This window comes from Hesperophylax consimilis, chromosome 29, assembly GCF_061612785.1.
Source record: "Hesperophylax consimilis isolate HC1 chromosome 29, BYU_Hcon_1.0, whole genome shotgun sequence".
Taxonomy (NCBI): Eukaryota; Metazoa; Arthropoda; class Insecta; order Trichoptera; family Limnephilidae; genus Hesperophylax; species Hesperophylax consimilis.
Window position 1 is genome coordinate 10,908,928 of NC_142864.1, and position 13,114 is coordinate 10,922,041.

At 34.0% G+C, this 13,114-nt stretch overlaps 1 long non-coding RNA gene across 1 annotated transcript; it reads left to right on the top strand.

The window, feature by feature from the left end:
- The first annotated feature begins 3,561 nt into the window (after positions 1-3,561).
- Positions 3,562-6,442, top strand: LOC149409873 (uncharacterized). The gene is made up of 3 exons (XR_016305106.1): positions 3,562-3,646; positions 5,270-5,373; positions 6,031-6,442. It is a non-coding gene; the product is annotated as an uncharacterized LOC149409873 (long non-coding RNA).
- The last annotated feature ends 6,672 nt before the right edge of the window (positions 6,443-13,114 follow it).

Here is a 13,114-nt window from a genome sequence, read left to right on the forward strand (position 1 = left end):
ATCTGAAATTTCGGATACACAACTGTTCTTTCTATTCTTATTTATTATTTCATTTATTGTAGTCCATATTTTTTTATTATTGTTTTTAGCATCTAGAATTAATTGGGAGTAGTATCTGTTTTTCGTTTTTCGAATTAAAGTTGTTAATATGTTTTTATATTTTTTATAATAAGAAATAATTGATTTTTTGGCAGTCGGTTGATTAGCTAATTTGTAAAGTTTGTTTTTTTTTCTAACTGCTTTCACTAATCCGATAGTGATCCAGGGTTTTATTTTCTTTGTTTTAGAGTTTTGATGCAGATTTTTAATTTCAGAGGCATTTAAAATGTGTTCTGATAATTTTTTTTCAAATATATGATGCACATTGATTGGCGCACTTACTGTTTATTATTTCAGTCCATTTTTCGGTTATGAGTGATTTTTCTAATAGTTGGTAGTTTAATGTGGTTTTTGTGGTACTTGATTTAGGTAGGTTTTTTGTTTTATTTTTTGTTTCATAGTTAAAAAGGGTTGCGTGATGATCAGTTATATTTATCTTCCAGGTTGAGGATTTGATATTTTTTATATAATTCAGGTTTACATTACACCAAATATGGTCTAGACAAGATGGCGTTTGATTTGGTACTTCACGGGTATAGTTGTTGATGCAAGATTTGAAGTTAAGATGAGTCATCATGTTCAAGAAGTTATTTTTTTCTATAGAATTATGGTTATTAGAAATATTTATGTTAAAGTCACCACATATAATCGTAAAAATCTTTGTTAAATTATTCAGGTATAGATAAAGTTCGTTTGTAAAATTCGTTATGTTTGATTTGTGTGTGCGGTATATTGTAATGATTCTATAAATAGAATTTTTAAATTTAATATCTATTTTTAAACAGTTGACAAATTCAATATTTACTTCTTCTGTGTTTATCACTTCACAATCGTCACGTACAAACATAATTATTCCACTATTTTTGTTTATAGATTTTTTAGTTGCTATTCCTCGGTAGTTGGGTAGCGCACTTATGTATTGATCGCTGTTGGAGTGTGTTTCAGTTAACCCTATGCACACCGGTGATGTATTTAAATTATTAATATTTATTAATAATTCATCTAGATTTCTTGAGATACTTCTTATATTCATATTCAGCACTAAAAAAGTAGAATCCCTATTTTGACACCATTTGTTAATTTCGGTAACGTTTTCGCATATTTCTTCTGTAATGTTGTAGTTTTGGTCAATTTTTTTTGCAATGTAATCATCCATGTTAGTTGTAGTTGATTCGTTCCTTTGCAAATTGTAACATTTTTATGCGTTGTTTGCATTCTTCATTGTTTGCTTTATGATTTGTTGGAAAAGAACTTTTTTTCAAAAGATTGTTATTTGTGCAGTTTATGCACTTTGGGACTTCATTTTTGTTTTTACAGTCTCTAATGCCGTGATCTCCAGCGCAATGAGGGCAAATAGGTTTTTCATTTATTCTTAGACAGCGCGTGGCTGTGTGGCCGTATTTTTGGCAGTGGAAACACTGCATTAGTGGGTTGCAGTCTTCCACCTTTATTTGGGAGAAACCCAGGTTTACTTTTTGTTTTTTTATTAGTAAATTTCTAATGTCTCCAGTGCATTCGATAATAATGTTTTTTTGTTTATATTTTTTTATGTTGATTGTTCCTTTTATTTTAATTTTTTCTTCCATATATATTGTTTTTATGTCTTCGTTTTGTAGGATTAAGTCATTCATAAATTCTCCATTATTATAATTCTCGTCGATTCCTTTGAAAATCATACAAGGACTTTTCTTTTTTAAATCGCCCACGTTTATTCCTTCTAGGTTCATTTTTTCTATTTCGTTTTTTGTCTTGATCCTATCTTCTTCTTTATTAAGGTTAATTATAAGTTGGTTTTTCGATGTTTTTCTGATGCTAGCAATACCAACGCCAGTGTTTGATATCTTTACGTTCTTAGTTATTATTTCCTTGATGTCTTCTTTTTCGTTTATTGAGCTTATAATAATGGGATATAAAACCGGAGATTTGTGTTGCGCGCTAACTTCAGCGTATGTTTTTACATTTTGATTTGTTGTGATTATTTTTTCTAATTTTTGACTGTAATTTTCATTATTAATAATTATTTGGTCTTGCAATTGAATTATTTTATTTTGTAGTTTTAATTGTTCACATTTTATTGCTTCTTCCAGCTTTTTAATATTGTTTTCCAAACTTTGTTTTATTTTCGAGTCTTTTACAGTTGTTATTTTATTAATATCGATTCTTATGTTTTCTATTAATTCCTCCATATTTATATTTTTATTAAATTAACACTGTAGTGACATCTATTGGCTTACTTCTAGTTTTTGAAAGATATTGCTCGGTAGATGACTGATTACGCTTGGTCCATTTGTCGATAGATGGTGTAGTACGACAATATTTAAATAATTATTTAAATTTATTACGAATGATTTATGAATTTTTTAAGTTTCGCTTTTTTATATTGTTGTTGAATGTATCAGAATATAATTTAAAATCACATGAATTTGCCTTGAGAATCACTTTTTGCGTCTATTTAATATATGAAACACTAGATAATGTTCTTGATCAGTTTTACGTAGTTAGATAAAGTTTTTAATTGATATTTTATTTTATTTATGTTGAATTTATCAGGGAAACACTGTTTTGTTCACTTCTACTGTTGTTTTTTTTGTTTTTGCACTATTTTAAACTGAAATAATGGTGTTGACAAATTAGATATCGGAAGACCGTTAGGTTTGTTGAGTAAAGTTTTTGAATTTATATTATTGTTTATTCGAAATTTACTCTTTTGTGTATTAAACTTTGATTATTCACTATTAAAGTTTTTTTTTTACACTTTAAATAACTTCAATTTCAACTAAAGGTCGGGAGATATTTTGACAGGTGTTAACTGCACTAAGTAGGTAGATCGTAATAAACCGGTAGAAACTGGGTATGTGGGGGCACAAGCTGCTGCAGCGTTAGTGCACCTACACGAGGAAGAAGCCAGTATACTGCTTGTGCTTGTGATCTTTACTAAAAATAATTTTTAGTGCCAGATTTTTTTAGACTGGCATCACTTTGTTCCAAAACCTCAAAAACACGGTCATTTTCGCGTTTTGTTGCTAACTTCTCGATTCTTCAGATGTTATAAATAATGACGTTTGTAATGTAATTAATAATGACGTTTGTGATGTCAGTTTTTATTTGCATCAAAATCTGGCCAATTCGATTACGCGACCCATAGTTGCTTCGGTAAATCGATTTAAAATATCCCTCCGTCAGTGCTGCAAATGATGGATATTTGTCAAACTTGGAGCCTGATCAGGGGCGGCTTGTGATTTCTGGGTGTACTAGAGAGCTAATATTACAAAAAATAGCATTATTGATGTTGTTGTAATCCGTGCGGTGCACGGCCAAATTGAAAATCGTCGTACAAAAAATCGAATTTAAAAAAACATTTTTTGCTAAGACAACATCAATAATGCCATTTTTGTAATATTAGCACTCTAGTACACCAATCCTGACCTTATACTAAGGGGCCAGCTGGAATAAATCTGACAGCTACTAACACGGCCGGTATACTTATCTGCAGTGATATGAGTAACGTTTTCCACTATCCCGACCTTATACGCCTGTATAATATAAGGTATTAGAAACCCCTTGCTATCATTCTTTAATTCTTATTTAAGCAATAGAAAACAAAGAGTTAAATTAAACAACTTTGTGTCTACTATTATTGAAGTAACGTCCGGCGTACCTCAAGGAGCACATCTAGCACCGCTTCTTTTTAACTTGTTTATAAACGACATTATCATTATTTTTTCTCATACACGCTTTTGGCTTTTTGCGGACGACAATAAGATTCTAAAGATAATAAAAAATCATGATGACTGCCTTCTTTTCCAATCGAATATCGACTCTTTCAATGATTGGTGTGAAATTAATTGTTTGAAACTAAATATCGATAAATGCAAAATTATGTCCTTCTATAGATCAAAAAAACCGATTGTCTTTGAATACAAACTTAATAATATTTGCTTAACAACTGTTACATCTATTAAAGACCTTGGTGTCTCTCTTGATAGCAAGCTTTCTTTTCGGGATCACATAACTGCAATCGTTAATAAATCCCTCAGACTACTTGGTTTCATCACTAGAATCACTTCGGACTTCAAAAACGTAAATACCCTTAGAACTCTTTAATGCTCCTTGGTTCGCCCCCATCTTGAATATGCTTGTGTTATCTGGTCTCCTTTTTATGCTGTCCACATTCGACGCATTGAATCTGTTCAACATCGGTTCTTAAGAGGGATTGCTAGGAGGTTAGGTTTAGAAAAAGGCAAATACTCATATGATGAAATTGAACTAACTCTAAACCTATCTCCTTTGGAAGTCCGTCGGGAAAGAAATGACCTCATTTGCTTCTTCAAAATTATAAATGGTATTATTGATTCACCTACTCTACTGCAACTCATTCCCTTCAATATCCCCTCGCACAGACTCAGAAATAATGAACTGCTTTTCCTCAACCATCATTCGACAAATTATGGATATTATTCACCATTGTCCAGAATGTGTAGACTGGTCAACTCAAGTCAAAATATTAACTTTTTTGGGATAAGTCTAAATGATTTTTGCCAGTCGCTAAACAAGTGACGGAATATTATAAGTGTCCTGTGGTCCTGACCCATGGCGTAGTCTTGACTTGATTCGACTTGTCACTTTATTTTCTTATATTATATCTACCATATGTCTTTGCTTTCATGTACCTTTGTCTACTCCTGTATTTTTCATTTTACTGTATTCGTGTTACTATTTTGTAATTTGGACGATGTCCGTTAATAAATAAATAAATAAATAATAGTTATACTGCGATTACGAGTTAGATGGTTACAGAATAATACCACAGCTATAATGAGGTTTTTGCATCTTTCTAGTGGGGTCAGATAGGTACATTTTATGTATGTGTGATACCCTCCATATATCGGGGTGAAGTAAGTAATAAGTCCAGTTTATCCGACACACATCTGACTTATCACTAGTAACCGCAGATAGCAATGAAGCACTTCTCGCACATACAAACATTCAAATACGTACATGCACACACACCCTTCAGTATGACTTTAATTACTGCGACTAAATTTCTCATCACAGTCTTATCTGTTTTGATATAGCTGACCTGTGGGTAAACAAAAGCAAACAACTCTGTACTCAAGTGGTGTACATTACCGGACATGACATTATATTAATGGTGTTCTTCCCTTTGCAGAGTATGTTGATGAGTTACTCGACGAGCCGATATAAGCTGGGTTGGCAGATTCGACCAAGGAGAATGAACCAAGCAATGAGAACGCTGCATCCGATACTTCAGAGGTATGTTTTTTTACTCCCGTACAAATATGACATAATTTAAACCTATAGGTAACTCTCTATGCGCAGAGCGTATGGTTTGTGGCGAACTCATCCCTGAGGGAGTGAAACCACGACATGCAATAGCCATCTTGAGTGTGAGTTACCATGCTCAGGCTGAATGACTCAATGGGTAACAGTGTCAAGAATGGTACCTCCGAGATTCAGGGTCGCATCTTGGATTATTCTAGGAGATCTGCTGGGGCGGAACTTTTAATTCTCTCGTGATACCAAAAAATGGATCATTGAAACAAAAAACAACTAATACTGATAAATTCAATTAAATTTTTTTTCACAATTCAATTCAGTTTATTTATTTTAAAAAACATTACAAAATCGTTCATTTAAATGCGTTTTTAAAATACGTTTGAAAACCTAGAGAAGTAGAGAGGTGAGCTGAGGTCACTTCAGTCGAGTCTTCCCTCTTGGGGCTTTCAGGAAACCCAAAGAGAAAAACCTTATCTCTGCATGATCCTCCATGGCATCTGGAAACAGACTCAAAGGAAGGAGGTTGAATGAGAGATAGCACAATGGGTCCGTGGCCTGATTGTTCTCAGTATCCGTCTCTGCTTTGATAATAAAAAAGTATGCGTGGATGACTTAAAGTTACTTAATTTGCAGGTTGTGAAGATGGATGACACCCTGAACTTCAAGCGCGACAGATCTCTATTCCTTCACCAAGGGAGTCCTCATCAAGCTGTGAACATCCCACCAACCAAGTAACATTCTCCCACAGTATTACAGTATAGCATACACATATGTATCTGCAGTATCTGTACAACACTGAATTGCACCACACTGGACCCAACATCTGCATCCGTTGGTCTGCTGTATGCGACTACTCATAAATAAACCACAGATAGACAACTCCAAGCTTTTTGTATGGAGAAATTTTGTCCACCGTAGATCTGCCTATATTTAGACAGTTTTTAATTATGACGTAGACACTGCCCAGTATACAAGGATAGAAGAAACAATAAAAAAGGCACTACCATAGACAATATGATCTTCCCTAGGTGCCCCACGTCATTCATCAGCCTAAAATATTATTTTAAAAATAAATGTTAAAAATGTTAACAGATTCTCTCAGGATGGCTCCATCTCACAAAATGCGGTCCTGCGAAAATAAGCTCTGAAGTATCTTTCCTTACAGCACATTTTCTCAGGACGGCTCTTTGTAGGTCGTAAAAATAGCGTAAATTTACTTGAAATTTGAATTCCTTTCCTTTATTTTCAAAAACATTGTCAAATAAACATTCTGCTTTTCTACAACAGTATTTCATGATAACATTTCTTTGCTTATCAGAAAAATGATAAACTTAGTTACATGGTGTGAAGTATTTTTTTTAATTTTACTAAGATAAAATGGGGAGCACAAATAAATTTATCAGCTCAAAACACATTTTAAATGTATACCAAGACTGCGATCGAATCATTATCTGATTTTTCATTTTCAAATATTCATTTGAGTCGCTAATATTGTTTTCAATGCTTAAATATTACAATTTGTGGTTATACTTGATAATTTAATCCAAACATAATATGTATAACACAGAAATAGGAAATGCTAGGATATAAAGGCACAAAACACATTTCAAATGTGTACCAAGACAATATAGATACATAGAATAAGAACCACAAGAATTACAAGAATATATAAGAACAAAATACATTTTAAAGAAGGTGTTGAATGGCATTCATTATGACGTTGAGAAAGAAATTTAAAAAAAAAACAGTATAGTAAACTAATGACAAATAAAATAACTAATTAAGAAAACCATTTCTTCCTATATTTTGAATATTTTAAATTACATAGTATGGCCATTTTTTAAGTAACGTAGAACAGATGTTTACCTTCGTAATCTTCTTTGATCGTTTTAGTAGAAGTAACCACACGGCTGGTACAAGGAAAGATATTACGCTCTGGAATAAACATATTTATCGCATTAAGTTCGTGATCTAAACATAGAATATTATTCCTTTTCAAATAACATAGAACAGATTTATACCTTTGTAATCCTCTAGGATCCTTATGGAAGAAGGATTTACTATAGCATGACTTAATCATGCTCTTCGATGGCATCACACCTACCTGTATTGTAAGGTCCTGGTGGAACACGGATGGGGACTAAAAATAAATACAATTTTAAGGTGAAATTAAGTTGGACATTACATGGAGCACTGAAGACAAACAAAGGGAGATTCGCACATGCATTTTCGTCACAACTACGGGTCCGATGTTGTAAATCCGGAAATGCATAAGCATACCAATGCCCGGTAGATTTAAAGTTGGCAATGCGGAATTTCTTAATGATCCATTCGGCTTTTTGTTTCCGTTGGAGAAACGCGAGCCACAAACTAATGCATATCTCGCTAATATTGGGTACAATATGTATTCAAATCTGTCGATTCTCTACGCGGAACCTTCTCTTCTAAAACATCCGTGGGTCAGATATTTGTGTCGAGCGGACTTTCTGTCATTACAGCCTTTCACACATCACTAACTTTATTGTGAGACATTTTCACAATATTGGGTACGATATGTATTCAAATCTATCAATTCTCTATGCCCATATGCGGAACCTTCTCTCCTCAAAGCTTCCATGGGTCGGATATTTGTGTCAAGCGGACTTTCTGTCATTACAGCCTTTCACACATCACTAACTTTATTGTGAGACATTTTCACAATATTGGGTACGATATGTATTCAAATCTATCAATTCTCTATGCCCATTTGCGGAACCTTCTCTCCTCAAAGCATCCATGGGTCGGATATTTGTGTCAAGCGGACTTTCTGTCATTACAGCCTTTCACACATCACTAACTTTATTGTGAGACATTTTCACAATATTGGGTACGATATGTATTCAAATCTATCAATTCTCTATGCCCATTTGCGGAACCTTCTCAAAAACTGCAACGGAAACTCCTCACCTCTGTATTTTTCCTACTGACAAATCTACGAAGTCTAAGAATGTCAGACATCTATCTGAGTTTGATTGAGTTTGCACAATTATTGTGCAAACTCAATTGTAATATTTACTCTAATTTAGGATACAAATTGAAATGGTCTCTTTTATCATTTTTAATAGAATCATCAAACGCTCTCCTCCCTTTTCTTGTGTTTGCCTGTTCATTTAAAAAAATAAGCAATATTTAAATAAATAGCACTACTAAGAATGCCATTGCCTATGTCTAAAGTCATCTGAAATTATTTTTTACGTATGCGAGTTTGCTCTCCATTAACAGACATTATTTTGAAGAATGTTTTACTGTCCTCTATGCATTGTATACTTTGATTTTACTAAGGCCAATGCGTGTTGATAAAATCACACTACCTCGTTAAATAACAAATTCGATCAAAAACATCTGCTAGAATTTGACTCGCAACGCTTTGACAACTGATATTTTTTATTTAGTTATATAAAATAACACGCAGAGGCTTAATGGTCTGGTACATTAGGAGAACATTTTGAACTGTGACCCAGACAACATCAACACTTTGTTTAATTCTCTACAAGTTTATCTGCATTATTATTGATTTGGTTGCATTTATGAGTTATCTGAATTCTCTGTCTCTGTAGTCACCTTCGGAGTCGACATTCTTAGTCATGGACAGAGTTAACATGTATAATAGGAAGGTAATGTCATTTAAAGATAATCTCTTCTGAAGATTTCTTTTGATCAATTTGATCATATCTTCTATGTTTGGTTCCTCTTTTAAAATTTAATTACTCTCAATCTTATCTGCAGGGGCTACAGTTACTACTAGACTTGACCATATTTGTCTTTCCCTTTTTTCTGTAATATAATTAAACAAATTGCCCAATGACTCTAGAAATGAATTCACCCAATGTGAAGCTCCAGGTACACAAATAATTAAACTCAAAGCAAATTGAATTGGAAACTCTTCAAACGTCAAAATCCCTTCTGAGATGATCACTTGAGAAAAAACAGATGTGACTTATCATGGATGCAAATACTTGAACTTCATTTGGTGTAGTTTTATCATCTCTTACTCTTGCTACTTCAGTCTCTAGCATTTGATCATTGTCACACGCCCAGGCGTGTGGTGTCATGTGCTTGAAACACACTTTTAAATAAAACAATGGACTCCTGAACGAGAGCTAGAGATTGGTTCAAATCATCTAGCCTGCCTCAGATGACTAAGCTTAATTCAGAAGAGCTTAATTAAAAATTGGTGATAAAGTTAAAAACAAAATGTTAGCTAGTCAAAATAGACAAAAGAAATAGACTATTATAATAAGACTATTTGGTCCATTTCGAGCAGGATTGAATTAGAAATTGTAAATTCATTAAGTAGATTCAAAATTATTATTGTCGTTGCGTATTGCCTTCCATTGATATGCTTGGTGTAACTATAAGTGACCAGCTCAGGTACGGGGGCTCCATCGAAGCTAGAGTAAAGTTGGCCTCTCAGAAGCTGGGCGTACTGTACAGGGCCCGCAGATACTTTAATAGTACACAACTGCTGACCCTGTACAAATCGCAAGTGCGCCCTACTGTCGAATTTGGCAGCCATCTCTGGTCCGGAGCCCCTAAATACCTGAAAAAAACCCTTGACTCTGTGCAGAAACGGGCGGTCCGTTTGATAGATTCCCCAATCTTAACAGACGGACTGCAATCTTTAGAGCACAGGCGTCAGGTAGGTATGCTGTCCTTGTTCTATCGGTATTACAATGGAAGATGCTCTGAGGAACTAGCGTCATTGATCCCTTCGGCACCGGTGCGTAGTCGGGATACACGCCAAACGCGCTCCCAAAATTTGTACACGGTTGACATTTGTCACATAAGAACGGGTCGCTTCTACGATTCGTTCTTAAGTTCAACAGCTCGGCTGTGGAACGAACTGCCGGCCTCTGTGTTTCCTCCCTCCTACAACATGGGACTCTTCAAGACCCATGTTCACTCCTTTCTCTCTCCGCAAAAAGACCCTCCACACAGCATCCCCAAAGATGACATAGGCCCCGAGGGAAATTATTTTCCCTCAGGGCCTCCTGTGTGGAGTTAATATAAAAAAAATTGGCTGCTTTCTGTGTAAAATCATTATTCTTCAAAATTAATGAGCAAAATTACAGATTAGAAGGTCACTATATTGAAGGCTCGTAGAGATCGTATGTTAGCAAGAATTCAAATTACACATCAATTGATTCCTTTTTTAGACCAAGATGAAAAGAAAAGGGAAATCTAAGTGTCTGAATGGCTAGAAGGGATAGAATCATTACATAATGAAATCGAAGCTATATTAATCGAATCAGACAAAGCCGACGATTGTTCGGAGATTACCACAGTTTCCGGGGAATTGGATGTCTTGTATTTTGAAATTTTATCTGAAAAGGAAAACCGTAAGAAATTAAACATTAAATTAGAATCAAGTTCTGCAAATAATATTAACAACTTAAAAGTACCCGCAATTCAAATCACACCTTTTGATTCCAATATTAAAAATTGGCATAGTTTTCATGCATTATTTGCGAGCCTGGTACACAATAATGCGATGTACACAAATATTGAAAAATTCCACCATTTAATATCGTTACTGCGGGGAACCGCATTAAATTTAGTAAAAACATTACCTTTAATTGCCGAAAATTATCCAATAGCTTGGAATATTCTACTGCAGAAGTATGAAGATAGTAGATTATTATTTACATTTTATGTAGACGAGATGATGAATTTTAAACCGTTACCTAATGAATCGATAAATGGATTAACATATCTCGTAAATACTTCTCAAGAGAATTTATCTGCCTTGAATGCAATGAAACATGAAAACTTATTTAGTAAATTTGTTGCCCACATAATGGGGTATTTCCACAAACGAGGGATTCTGTTGAAAATGTATGGAATATTTAAAGATCATTTTTCTGATTTTAATCATCGTACTAAAAATGTTTGTTTTTTTATGTTTTCATTCAAAATTATTGATTTTAAAAACTATCAAATACTGACAAAATGAAAACGGCCCATGATTGGCTGATTGTATTTTGACTTCACATGCGTATGCCACGCGCGGACCACAACCAACCAAACTACCAAACATTCCTTTGAGAACTGACGTTTATGTAAAGCTTGTGATTTTTACCGTTATTTTTTAAGATAATTGTGATATTTCGTGAACTTATTCATATATTTTACATTATTATTATGACTGACAGTGGTTTTGTAAAAGGACAGGCTGATAACTTGCCTAGAATCGATGTTTTGATGATGGGTTATTTTTTTGCCAACAATGCTAATTTTGTTAGTGCTGAATTTAAAGGTTGGAAAGCATCAAGGTATGAAAAAATATTATATACTCTCTCATAATATATAATTTTCAGTATTTTAGTTACATGCACCCAAAATATTAGTTTTTTTTTAACATTTTTTCGCGTAAATACTGTTGTGGATCGTCGGGTTCCATGAATTGTGCCCTGCGTAGGTTTTCGGCGATAGCTCAGATCTAGAGGATAGAGAATCCAAATCCTTCAGGTTTGGGTCAGCCAACAGGCTTTTACACGGAAAGGAAGAAATTATTATTAGAACAAAATTCTTGAAGTTTACCTGCCTAGTAGACCAATGATGCAAAAATGGTTTGAGAGAAACAAATGTGCCTTGGGGAGAAGAAAGAGATTTGCTTGCCAGAAACCAGAGAAAGAGAAAAATAGAGATGTTCCTAAATAGTTGAGATTTTACAAATGTAAAAATGATTTCGTATCAAGAGGCATACGTCGTTAAGTTGGTTTATGCTGAGGATTTTTTGTGATGTAATGATGTTCTCATATTTTTGGAGGAGACCATCAATTATGACTGGCAAAAACTCGTCGTCCGAAACAGGAGAAGAGAGCCTGGCGTTTGTGAATTCAGCTCCTTGTATATATTGGCTACTGATTCGTTCGAAAGTTGCTTGATTGCAAACAGCGATAGTTTTATTTTATGCTGTGCTTCCTTTTTTCCAAAACTGGTGATAGAGCCGATCTCAGTTTGAGCCAAGAATCTGCCCTTTTTTTCTGTAACTTATGCAACGAGAGTAATTCGGGTGCAATGAGATCGATGAAGTTGCGATGTAGTATCTCCATGGGGATTCCTCTGATCTGGGCAGTTTCTTCTATTCTGTCAATGAAGTTTTCCACATCGGTGCGACCGTTGAATTTAATTTTTCAGGATGTTAGGTCGTAACTTTTATTTTGTGGAATTACTTATTAATAGTGAGTCCATTTTGAAGATTTGCTTGTTGTTTGAAAAGAAAGAAGACGATTGTGGTCCGGAATTTTTTTAAAAGTGTTTGTATTTTTAAAAAAAAATTTTGGCTAGGACTTTGCTTTGTAAAACTGTGTTTTTTAGTTTCATTAGTCACTTTTCACTTGTTTGAAAAAAAATTTGGCCTGACTTTGTAAAACTGTGTTTTTTAGTTTCACTAATCACTTTTCACTTGTTTGAAAAAAATTTGGCCAGAGATTTACTGATTTGAAATTGAGAATTTTGAAGAAAAGGAATGAGTTTAATTACACTTTTCCACTTCACTTGTTATAAGGTTAACACTTGGATTGCACACTAGAGGAAAAAACAGTTGTACTTATAATTTATTAGGAATAAATGTATAATTAGTGTTGAAACAAACCAGCGTTTTATTTAAACTCGTAGAAAAAAGGTGTTTTGTTTGTTGGTAATGTTCACTATACGAGAAGAGACATTACGATTT